This window comes from Paramormyrops kingsleyae, chromosome 5 (genome assembly GCF_048594095.1).
Source record: "Paramormyrops kingsleyae isolate MSU_618 chromosome 5, PKINGS_0.4, whole genome shotgun sequence".
NCBI lineage: Eukaryota > Metazoa > Chordata > Actinopteri > Osteoglossiformes > Mormyridae > Paramormyrops > Paramormyrops kingsleyae.
Genome location: NC_132801.1, coordinates 34,382,603 through 34,395,359, shown reverse-complemented (window position 1 = coordinate 34,395,359; position 12,757 = coordinate 34,382,603).

The following is a 12,757-nucleotide window of genomic DNA, read 5'->3' as shown; positions in this document are numbered from 1 at the left end:
AGTTGAAGACTGGAAAAAATGTTGCCTGGTCTAATGAGTCTCGATTTCTGTTGAGACATTGAAATGGTAGAGTCAGAATTTGGCGTAAACAGAATGAGAACATGGATCCATCATGCCTTGTTACCACTGTGCAGGCTGGTGGTGGTGGTGTAATGGTGTGGCACACTTTAGGCCCCTTAGTGCCAATTGGGCATCGTTTAAATGCCACGGCCTACCTGAGCATTGTTTCTGACCATGTCCATCCCTTTATGACCACCATGTACCCATCCTCTGATGGCTACTTCCAGCAGGATAATGCACCATGTCACAAAGCTCGAATCATTTCAAATTGGTTTCTTGAACATGACAATGAGTTCACTGTACTACAATGGCCCCCACAGTCACCAGATCTCAACCCAATAGAGCATCTTTGGGATGTGGTGGAACGGGAGCTTCGTGCCCTGGATGTGCATCCCACAAATCTCCATCAACTGCAAGATGCTATCCTATCACTATGGGGCAACATTTCTAAAGAATGCTTTCAGCACCTTGTTGAATCAATGCCACGTAGAATTAAGGCAGTTCTGAAGGCGAAAGGGGGTCAAACACCGTATTAGTATGGTGTTCCTAATAATCCTTTAGGTGAGTGTATTTATAAATAAATATATGTTTTGCATTTTTATAGTAGGTAGATCATTTTGACTTGGTCATTTATAAGTAGCACGCAAGCTGAAAAAGTGTGCACCCCTGAATTAATTAATGACAGTATGAAGGAGTGCAATTTCTCTATTCCTCTCAGGGTCCATATGCACCATATTGAACTCTGTGTCTAATCAACCAAAGGGAACATTTTACTCCTATTAGAATGAGCACTGCTTCTGCCTGTGTCTGAAATTATTCCCCTATAATATGGTTAATGATTTCATTGATTATTCAGCTGCTAAATAATTAGTATTGATTATATATTAATTGCTTAATGTTTTAATTCTATTTCATCTAACTTCCCAGACAATTTGCATGAGCTCACCAAAATTGGACAGTTGAAGACTGGAAAAATGTTGCCTGGTCTAATGAGTCTCGATTTTTGTTGAGACATTCAAATGGTAGAGTCAGAATTTGGCGTAAACAGAATGAGAACATGGATCCATCATGCCTTGTTACCACTGTGCAGGCTGGTGGTGGTGGTGTAATGGTGTGGGGGATGTTTTCTTGGCACACTTTAGGCCCCTTAGTGCCAATTGGGCATCGCTTAAATGCCACGGCCTACCTGAGCATTGTTTCTGACCATGTCCATCCCTTTATGACCACCATGTACCCATCCTCTGATGGCTACTTCCAGCAGGATAATGCACCATGTCACAAAGCTCGAATCATTTCAAATTGGTTTCTTGAACATGATAATGAGTTCACTGTACTAAAATGGCCCCCACAGTCACCAGATCTCAACCCAATAGAGCATCTTTGGGATGTGGTGGAACGGGAGCTTCGTGCCCTGGAGTTCTAAAGAATGCTTTCAGCACCTTGTTGAATCAATGCCACATAGAATTAAGGCAGTTCTGAAGGCGAAAGGGGGTCAAACACCGTATTAGTATGGTGTTCCTAATAATCCTTTAGGTGAGTGTATATTATATTATCTTTTCCATATTGTTTGTATACCCTGATAAAGACAATGAGCTAAAATGCATTAGTCTTACAATAATACCATTCTGCAGTCTGCAAGATTTGATTTGATTTCTGGAGATTTGATTCTTTCAGTTTTTCACTCATCTATTCACCTTGACAGTAGGTGAAATGTATGCTTTGTTCCTCACTGTCTGTAGAGCCCGACAACTCTCCAGCAACAAGGACCACTCACAAAATGCCTGAATTGTGACACTAACATTCCTTTAAGTAAAATGAAAAACCACATCACTGAATGCACAAGGTAGGAAAAATCATTGAATTTTTCTATGTTTTTGTATATACAGTATAGAAAGTAAATCCACTTCATATATTAGTGATGGATGCTGAAATCTCTGCTAATTCCTCTCACAGTTCATTGAGTCGTGCTGAACCTCAGTCTGTTACTGAAAGTCAGGCGAGGCAGACCCGTAGTTCCACAGCAGAGGTCCCATCCTGTAACAATAGTGATGCCTTGAAGCTGTCCAGCGGGGTAGAGGAACCAGATGTTATCATATTGGACTCCACCATAGTCTTAGCAAGAGCAGAGCAATCGTCAGGTGAAATGGTAGTGCAGGAAGATGCAGCATCTCATCAAGATGAAGAAAAGTCACTTGTAGGGGAAAAACCAGGTAGTCCATAGCACAGGAATAAAGTTAGGAAAATACCAGACAAATGGCAATGAATTACATATTCAACTAGGATTAAATCTATTTCGCTTGATTTATGTGATCCATGCAAATGGGTGTCTTTCAGAGTGGAAATGTGAACAAGATGCAACTAGAGCAGCCTGGCTCTACAAAGTTCGAATTGCTTTCAAAGTATGAGACCAGAAAGGCAGTAGTCCTGCAAATGGACTTACGGGAAAGTATTATGGATCAACAGAGATTCATCATCTCATCTCCTTCTACAAAGCCCCAAAGCTAGAGTAGGCAAGAGTGCTTGGGTTTGTTGAACAGCTGGTTTGCATTTAATATAATTGCATTTAAATGTCACTGATGGGTTTTAACACTACCAGATTAGTAAAGCTATTAAAGGTGAACAAATTCAGCAAATTTTATCTAGTAGCATTTAAGAGAAACATTTATCCAAGGTGCTCTGTTTTATGCAGTCTATTCTACCATGAATAGTGTGGCCTGCCACAGAAGATGAAGATGACGAGGAGGAGGAATGCTCTTGAGGACAAATGCAGAGTGGCAGGGTACCTTCGGTCCTTCATTGAAAATGGTAAGTCTGCTGCAATAGGTATTTTGCTATTGGGTTTTCTCTGATGTTTATACTTTGGTAAATTACATACTGTCCAGTGATCTGGGGCCATTAACAAAGTACATGTTAGTATAATTTTGTTTTGTTATTTGCTCCATACTGCCTCGTGAACAGTGAAGTGAAAGTGATTATTTGTCACACACACTGTGAAGTGAGCAGCGAAATTACACCTCTGCATTTAACCCATCACCTCAAACCAGTGAACTAGCTGGAGCAGTGGGCAGCACACGGTAGGTGTGCCCGGGGGGCAATCTTGGTTTTAGGTGCCTTGCCCAAGGGCACTTCAGCCAGCCCCATCTGATCTGGGATTCGAATTGACAACCCTTCTGTCACAAGCCTGCTTTCCTAACCATTAAACTACGGCTGCCCTAATTACATGTGTTATTCATGCAATTCATGTGGGCAATGACAGTGAGACCTGGAGTGGCGTGATTGGGAGGAATGGCCCCCCCGATCTGAACCCGAGCAGTGTTTTGTTGTTGAACTTCTGTGCACGTCATGGATTGTCCATAGTGAACACCATGTTCAGGCATAAGGGTGTTCATATGTGCATTTGGCACCAGGACACCCTAGGCCACAGTTCGATGATCGACTTTGTGGTCGCGTCATCGGACTTGCGGCCGCATGTCTTGGACACTCGGGTGAAGAGAGGGGCGGAGCTGTCAACTGATCACTACCTGGTGGTGGGTTGGCTCCGCTGGTGGGGGAGGAAGCCGGTCAGACCTGGTAGGCCCAAGCGTATAGTGAGGGTCTGCTGGGAACGTCTGGCAGAATCCCCTGTCAGGAGGAGTTTCAACTCCTACCTCCGGCAGAACTTCTCCCATGTCCCGGTGGAGGCGGGGGACATTGAGTCTGAATGGGCCATGTTCCGCGCCTCCATTGTGGAGGCGGCTGACCGGAGCTGTGGCCGTAAGGTGGTCGGTGCCTGTCGCGGCGGCAATCCCCGAACCCGCTGGTGGACACCAGTGGTGAGGGATGCCGTCAAGCTGAAGAAGGAGTCCTACCGGGCTTTTTTAGCCTGTGGGACTCCAGAGGCAGCTGACAGGTACCGGCAGGCCAAGCGGGGTGTGGCTTCGGTGGTCGCTGAGGCAAAAACTCGGGTATGGGAGGAGTTTGGCGAGGCCATGGAAAACGACTTCCGGACGGCTTCGAGGCGATTCTGGTCCACCATCCGGCGGCTCCGGGCGGGAAAGCGGTGCAACATCAACACTGTTTATGGTGGGGATGGGGTGCTGCTGACCTCAACTCGGGACGTTTTGGGTCGGTGGAGGGAGTACTTCGAAGACCTCCTCAATGCCACCGACACGTCTTCCAATGTGGAAGCAGAGTATGGGGACTTAGGTGTGGACTCCCCTATCTCTGGGGCGGAGGTTGCTGAGGTGGTTAAAAACGCTCCTCAGTGGCCGGGCCCCGGGGGTGGATGAGATCCGCCCAGAGTTCCTTAAGGCTCTGGATGCTGTGGGGCTGTCCTGTTTGACATGAATCTGCAGCATCGTGTGGACATCGGGGGCAGTGCCTCTGGACTGGTAGACCGGGGTGGTGGTCCCCCTCTTTAAGAAGGGGGACCAGAGGGTATGCTCCAACTATAGGGGGATCACACTCCTCAGCCTCTCTGGTAAGGTCTATTCGGGGGTTCTGGAGAGGAGGGTCCGCCAGATTGTCGAACCTTGGATTCAGGAGGAGCAGTGTGGTTTTCGCCCCGGCCTAGGAACAGTGGACCAGCTCTATGCTCTCCGCAGGGTTCTGGAGGGTTCATGGGAGTTTGCCCAACCAGTCTACATGTGTTTTGTGGATTTGGAAAAGGCATTTGACCGTGTCCCTCGGGGAGTCCTGTGGGGGGTGCTCCGGAAGTATGGGGTGCCGGGCTTCCTTTTAAGGGCTGTTCGGTCCCTGTATGACCGGTGCCAGAGCTTGGTCCGCATGGGCGGCAATAAGTCGGACTTGTTTCCGGTGAGGGTTGGACTCCGTCAGGGCTGCCCTTTGTCACCGATTCTTTTCATAGTTTTTATGGACAGAATTTCTAGGTGCAGCCAGGGCGTTGAGGGTGTCCGGTTTGGTGACCTCAGGATCAGGTCTCTGCTTTTTGCAGATGATGTGGTTCTGTTGGCTTCATCGGACCGTGACCTTCGGCTCTCACTGGGACAGTTCGCAGCCGAGTGTGAAGCGGCTGGGATGAGAATCAGCACCTCCAAATCCGAGACCATGGTCCTCAGCTGGAAAAGGGTGGAATGCTCTCTCCGGGTCGGGGATGGGGTCCTCCCCCAAGTGGAGGAGTTTAAGTATCTCGGGGTCTTGTTCACGAGTAGGGGGACGATGGAGCGGGAGATCGACAGGCGGATCGGTGCGGCGTCCGCAGTGAAGACGTGGTGAAGAAGGAGCTGAGCCAAAAGGCAAAGCTCTCGATTTACCAGTCGATCTACTGTACGTTCCTACCCTCACCTATGGTCACGAGCTGTGGGTAGTGACCGAAAGAACGAGATCGCGAGTGCAAGCGGCCGAAATGAGTTTCCTCCGCAGGGTGGCTGGGCTCTCCCTTAGAGATAGGGTGAGGAGCTCAGTCATTCGGGAGGGACTCAGAGTAGAGCCGCTGCTCCTCCGCATCGAGAGGAGCCAGATGAGGTGGCTCGGGCATCTGATTAGGATGCCTCCCGGATGCCTCCCTGGTGAGGTGTTCCGGGGATGTCCCACTGGGAGGAGGCCCCGGGGAAGACCCAGGACACACTGGAGGGACTATGTCTCTCGGCTGGCCTGGGAACGCCTCGGGATTCCCCCAGAGGAGCTGGATGACGTGGCCGGGGAGAGGGAAGTCTGGGTTTCCCTGCTGAGACTGCTGCCCCCACGACCCGACCTCGGATAAGCGGGAGAAAATGGATGGATGGATGGATTTTAAGCTATCACATCACAGCTCCACTGACACATGCTATCCAGGCGTGAAACTGGTGTTTGGGTATTTAAACAATATCACATTACTTTGTATGTGTATGTCTCTAGATCATAGATGTCCCATCATCATTCTGCAGCCAGCATTTGGGTGATGACGCTGAATATCCAGGACTATTGCATCCAAATCTTCATCTCCAATAGAAGAATACCTATCGGATCTTCTGCACATAAAACAATTGCTCATATCACAGCAAACCTCAACAAAGAGTTACAAGGTTTTCCAAACAATCCTTCAGAAAACTGAGGGTATTCTTGTTTTAGTTTTAATAAAAACACCAGAGAAGGAATGAGAATATTTATAACACTGCTGAAACAGACAAAAACATTTAGATAAACTCACTATTTGACATCAACTTTGTGTACAGCTTCCGCATATGTTAGCACCACATCGTCTGAGCTATGACAAGCTAACACTGTGCCAGGCTACACGTGTCTAAACACAGAGATGGCACTGACAGTTTCACCCCTAGCTGTCCCACTTGGTTTAGTCAGCCACAATAAAAAAGTAAACGATAATATTTTGATGGGATACGTCATAATTAACGTCAACACTCGAATAATGCCGTGTACAGAATCACACAAGTGTTAAGTTACAGTGTAAATTCTCCTCCGAATTGTGCTCGGTGACACAGAAAACATATCAGCAATAACCCCGATGGTAATCCCGGACAGCACTAAAGTCCTGAGTGCTGCACCCGGGATTTCAAGACGTGGATGACCAAAATTTGAAGACAGTTCTTCTTGTGCGTATTCCAAACGGACACGGTGCTCAATTGCTCTTAAACTATCAACAATGGTATCATCGATGCTAACACCTTGAAGAGCAATTATCATCCCAAGCATTTCAAAAACTTCATCTAAACGATTCAAAACCGTATCTACGGGTAAATTATCCCTCTCTATCTGATCTGCTAAAATAAGCAGAACTGAATGAAGTCCATGCCAGTCCGCCATCCTCCGCGACTTTTCCGCCGAGCAGGTATGCAGGAAAACTAATCGATCTTAAAGGATGAGCCAATAGGCATGCAGGTCCAACCCACTGACACTGATTGACAGACGAAGAAATTTCATGAAATGATGAAATTACGGCATCATGAAATGATGAAAAACGGCATTATGAAATAAATACTGACTTTGAAAAATAAAAATATGAAATCATATTTTACAATAATAAGTATATTTATATAACAGAATGCAATATATTTCACAATAATGAGTTGTATTTCACAATATCATTCTCATATATTTCATAATACTTTTGAACACTTTGGAGTTCCATAATTCAATGGTGCGAATTCACATGCAAAAATACGAGGTTAAAAAATACAAAGACGACATTTCAAAGTTGCTCCAATTCGACAGTCCGAATTCACATGCAAAAATACGAGGTTAAAAATACGAGTTATACATCGAGGATACCAAGGCTAGTTTGTTTATGCATATTTCCAATGCATAAATATTCAATGTTACAATTTTTGGCATATAAAATTCAAATTGTGATGAGACAGATTTACTTCCATAGTGCCCTGCCATAAATGGCACCCCTCCTGCATCTTTGTCTCAGATGATCATATAATTTTTTTGATAACTTTAGGTCCACTGTGTGTATTATCTGACCAAGCTTCACAGATTCAGTTTCAGTGCAGCTAGGTTTGAAAAGGGTGCATACCCTTATGCATAAGGATGCACCTTCCACCACCCCTGCATGTTCCTGTCCAGGGTCACCGAGAGAAAATCCGGGCCCCGGTATGAAGAAGGTGTGTGGGCCCTTATACAAAATTCTACACATGTAGAATGAACACGTGAGAATACTCGTTGATAATCACTTTCACAAGTTTTTGTGCATTGACCGCTGCCAAGTACCCTGTGACCCACGTGCCTTTTTAATTTTAAAACTAAACAGACTTGCAAAATTTTAAAAAAGACAATAAAAATTAAATGAATAAATGTTCAAATTACAGTGATCCCCCTCCTATCGCGGAAGTTACATTACAGACCCATCAGCAAAAGGTGAAAATCCACGATATAGAAAGACCAATGTAAATAAACATTTTTCTTAGTATACACTCACCTAAAGGATTATTAGGAACACCATACTAATACGGTGTTTGACCCCCTTTCGCCTTCAGAACTGCCTTAATTCTACGTGGCATTGATTCAACAAGGTGCTGAAAGCATTCTTTAGAAATGTTGGCCCATATTGATAGGATAGCATCTTGCAGTTGATGGAGATTTGTGGGATGCACATCCAGGGCACGAAGCTCCCGTTCCACCACATCCCAAAGATGCTCTATTGGGTTGAGATCTGGTGACTGTGGGGGCCATTTTAGTACAGTGAACTCATTGTCATGTTCAAGAAACCAATTTGAAATGATTCAAGCTTTGTGACATGGTGCATTATCCTGCTGGAAGTAGCCATCAGAGGATGGGTACATGGTGGTCATAAAGGGATGGACATGGTCAGAAACAATGCTCAGGTAGGCCGTGGCATTTAAACGATGCCCAATTGGCACTAAGGGGCCTAAAGTGTGCCAAGAAAACATCCCCCACACCATTACACCACCACCACCAGCCTGCACAGTGGTAACAAGGCATGATGGATCCATGTTCTCATTCTGTTTACGCCAAATTCTGACTCTACCATTTGAATGTCTCAACAGAAATCGAGACTCATCAGACCAGGCAACATTTTTCCAGTCTTCAACTGTCCAATTTTGGTGAGCTCGTGCAAATTGTAGCCTCTTTTTCCTATTTGTAGTGGAGATGAGTGGTACCCGGTGGGGTCTTCTGCTGTTGTAGCCCATCCGCCTCAAGGTTGTGCGTGTTGTGGCTTCACAAATGCTTTGCTGCATACCTCGGTTGTAACGAGTAGTTATTTCAGTCAAAGTTGCTCTTCTATCAGCTTGAATCAGTCGGCCCATTCTCCTCTGACCTCTAGCATCAACAAGGCATTTTCGCCCACAGGACTGCCGCATACTGGATGTTTTTCCCTTTGCACACCATTCTTTGTAAACCCTAGAAATGGTTGTGCGTGAAAATCCCAGTAACTGAGCAGACTGTGAAATACTCAGACCGGCCCGTCTGGCACCAACAACCATGCCACGCTCAAAATTGCTTAAATCACATTTCTTTCCCATTCTGACATTCAGTTTGGAGTTCAGCAGATTGTCTTGACCAGGACCACACCCCTAAATGCATTGAAGCAACTGCCATGTGATTGGTTGATTAGATAATTGCATTAATGAGAAATTGAACAGGTGTTCCTAATAATCCTGAGTGTATAGTTTAAGCCTTAAAATACCCCTCCCACACACTTTAAACACATGTAAACTTATTAAAACACACTTTGTAAACATATATGATATGTGGATGTCGGGCTAAGGATATGAGTAATATAATAATAATAATATGAAATATATATGTATAGTTATGGTTATAATAAATTATAATACATATTGTTCTAACGAACTCTTGTCTAGCACGCGTACTGACAAATGAAAAGCGTATGTACATTTTTATACAGTACATATATGTTATAATTACAGTAATACATTGTTGTTATTAATAGTTTAGCATAGAAAATGCTTATTTCAACGTAAAAAGTTGTCAAAAACCCATAAAAAACAATCACTATAAAACCGCAGATTTCCGCGATAGAAAATTACATATGTTCCACAGAAAAATCTGCCATATAGCGGGGGCGCAATAGCTGAACCGCAGTATAACTGGGGATCACTGTATAATAAAAATTATGGGACGCGTTGGGCTTCATGGGCCCCCTTGAGCTTCATAGGCCCTGCAGCAGGCACGTGCATTTCCTCCAGGATGCCTCAAGTGCCCTTTTCTTGGGTTTTTTTTTTGTTGTTGTTGTTGTTGTTGTTGTTTTTGTTGTTTTTTTTAATGTGTATGTGCGTATGGAGCCCTGTCTTTGCCCCTCAACAATAAAATGTAACAATTAATCTCAATTTTGCTAAATAAAAGGATCTGGCTTGCATCAGTCACATGACTGCCATTAACCAATGCTCGCCCTTGAGGGCAGAGCGCGTTCGTTACGAGCCGGGTACGAGCTCGCAAAGTGCATGCGCATTTTCTGCAGGCTGGGTGGTGCGGAGCTGGAGGAGAAGCAGGCAAATTAATTGGAAGGTGCAGACTGCAACAAAACAGTAAATAGGGTGTACAGTGCACACTATAGTCTATAACAACAAATGAATTGAAATAAATGAGCGTGCTGTTTGTGCAACAGCGCGACAAACATTACCTGTCCTTTTATGAACTGCACAAGTAGTGGTGGTCATTAACTGCTAGCTAACTGGGTAAGGGTGTTACAAGGGGGTCTGTAGCTCTGTCCACCGTTTTAGGGAACATGTTTTGTTTTAAAGTTACAGGACTTTTCCCTTCTTTTTTGTAGGGCTTTTATTTCACTAAAAACGATCTAATATGGATATCTACATAATTCCATATTAGATTCAGCCTGTTCTATCTTTTTTAACTTTGAGCACTCGCCCCTTTAAACGTCTCTGCACGGCCCTGCCCTGCAGCGATGTACCGGCTGCACCCCCTCTCCTCGGGCCTGTTCCTGTCAGTTGATCTTCTTGCATTTTACGGCAACTTGTTCCATATTTAAGAAACTGACTCAGTAACTGTGCTGTTAGTACCTTACAAAGTTTGCACTGTTTATTCATGTTGATCTACTGAGTAGATTTATGAAAAGCATTTTAGGAGAAGATCAACTGACAGGAACAGGCCCGAGGAGAGGGGGTGCAGCCGGTACATCGTTGCAGGGCAGGGCCGTGCAGAGACGTTAAAAAATATAGAACAGGCTGAATAACAACTCACATTCATGATGCATCTAATATGGAATTATGTGGATATCCATATTAGATCGTTTTTAGTGAAATAAAAGGTTTAAGGGCCCATATACTGTAAGGTGGTGGAAAGGATAACAGAGGTGTTGTATCGAGTGGTACCAGTGGAAGGTGGGAATGAGGTGGTGGTGCATTTTAATCGACTTAAACTTTTTCTCTCTACTGTAACAGAGGCTTCCAACCAGGAGTATAGAGAACGAGTGGTGCCTGTTGGTACCCTGCCGGAGTTAAGGGGTATCCCCCCTGGTGGTGGCTATCTGCAAACACTGTCCTCAGAGGGGAAGGGTGGCGAGATGGAGGCGGTGGTACCAGGGGCAGAAGTGGGGGCAATGGCAGCGAATCAGTCAGAAGAGGCAAGTGCAATTGGACCAGGACAGCAGAGGGAAGGGGACCAGCCTGCCCGAACATGGCGGAGCAGAGCCCGTAAGGACCCTTCACAGCTGCACAGCCATGGGCCTGCTGCGACGTGTCGGGCTAAGGAACAAGAACGGAACGAGGGGGCTCCAGTCCAGAAAACTCGTCTGGGACATCAGAGGAGGCCACCAGCATGGGCTAAGGACTATGAGATGATGTGACTCAAGGACGAGTCTGTTCTAAGGGTGGGGGGAGTGTAATGACAGGGGTGTGTGTGTGTGTGTGTGGAGGGGGGAGGGATTGGCATGGAAGGTTAATTAAGTGGCGACACCTGGGTTGTTAGGGATGTGGGATTAAAAGAGGGAGAATACAGGGTTCGGGGAGAGAGCCGCGCTGAATGAGAGATTGCGTGTTAGACACAGTACTCGTTGGTTCTGGGAGGGAGGTGCCGCTCGTATGCCGTGTAGGGCTGCCGGCGGTGAAGCCAGATAGCGGGCTGCAGGGATAGGTTCCGGAGTGGTAGGGAGAGGAGAGTTAGGACGGGGGTAGTTAGGAGTGCATGATCGCTGCTGAGTTTAGAGTGTTGGATGGAGGTGAATAGCGGCATCCCCATAGTGACGTAGCGGCTGGGGAATTCCCTTTCCGCGTGGTGTCTTTGATTGCGGACCTGTGTGAATTAAATGTTCTTTCCCTGTGGGAGGGTCTTGAGCCTCGGTGGGGGGGGGGACGCTATGTTTTAATCTTGTCCGTGTATGTTTGTTTGTGTTTTTTAAAGTAAGCAGCGTAGCCGCTAGGAGTCGGGGTGGGACTATAGAGGTGGTACTGGTTCCGTGACTCTTGCCTGTGCCCGAAGTGTGGGGATTACTGAGTATTGCAGTGCTATTGGTGTGCCGTGCCCTAGTGGGGATGTGGTGTGGTGCGGGATTTACTGTGTGATAACATGGATTAACACACGTTTGGAAGGGTTGGTTTGCTACGGGGAGATAGCGGGGCCGAACCCTTTGTGAACCCAGACCCGACCTGATAGGTCGCTGTATGAATTGTATTGAATAAAACTTGTTGTAATTGTAGTAGAAGTCTTGTGGTGGTTTATTCCTCCCTTACAGCCTCCAACACTATTTTAGGTTCATTACAATAGGTAGCTCAACTCGTCAGAACACCGGCAGCAGCACGGGCAGGGAGGGATCAGCTGGCAGAAGAGCTGAATAGTCTTTAGCCGTGTAAGGAATCTAAATTATGAGATGTAGAAAAATAACAGCCCTATTGCTCTTTATTTTAACATTTTTACTGTAAAAACCTTAAAACTGTAGGTTGTGTTTTGTTTGAAAAAGGTAGCACTTTACATTTTGAAAACTGTCTAAGTGATTCACATTAAACCCTGTGAAAAACAAATGGAGAACTGGAACTGACAAAAAAAATACCCTAAGCAGGCAGTTATATAAGTTGGTGAAGAGTTCAATTAGCCCTGACCACCAAAAACGGAGACCAGAGGAAATGCACATCTGTTCCAGTAGCCACCTGAAAGCACCAATTTTACACTGCTGCTTATTACACATGATGCTTATATTTGTTCCAACTTTGGAGTGTGTCAGATGGCAAAGGATGGCAGATTTGCTGGTGGCTGGTTGTTGGGAGACAGCAGGTATCCACTTAGCTAACACCTGCTGATTCCAGTGTTGAATCCCCAAACC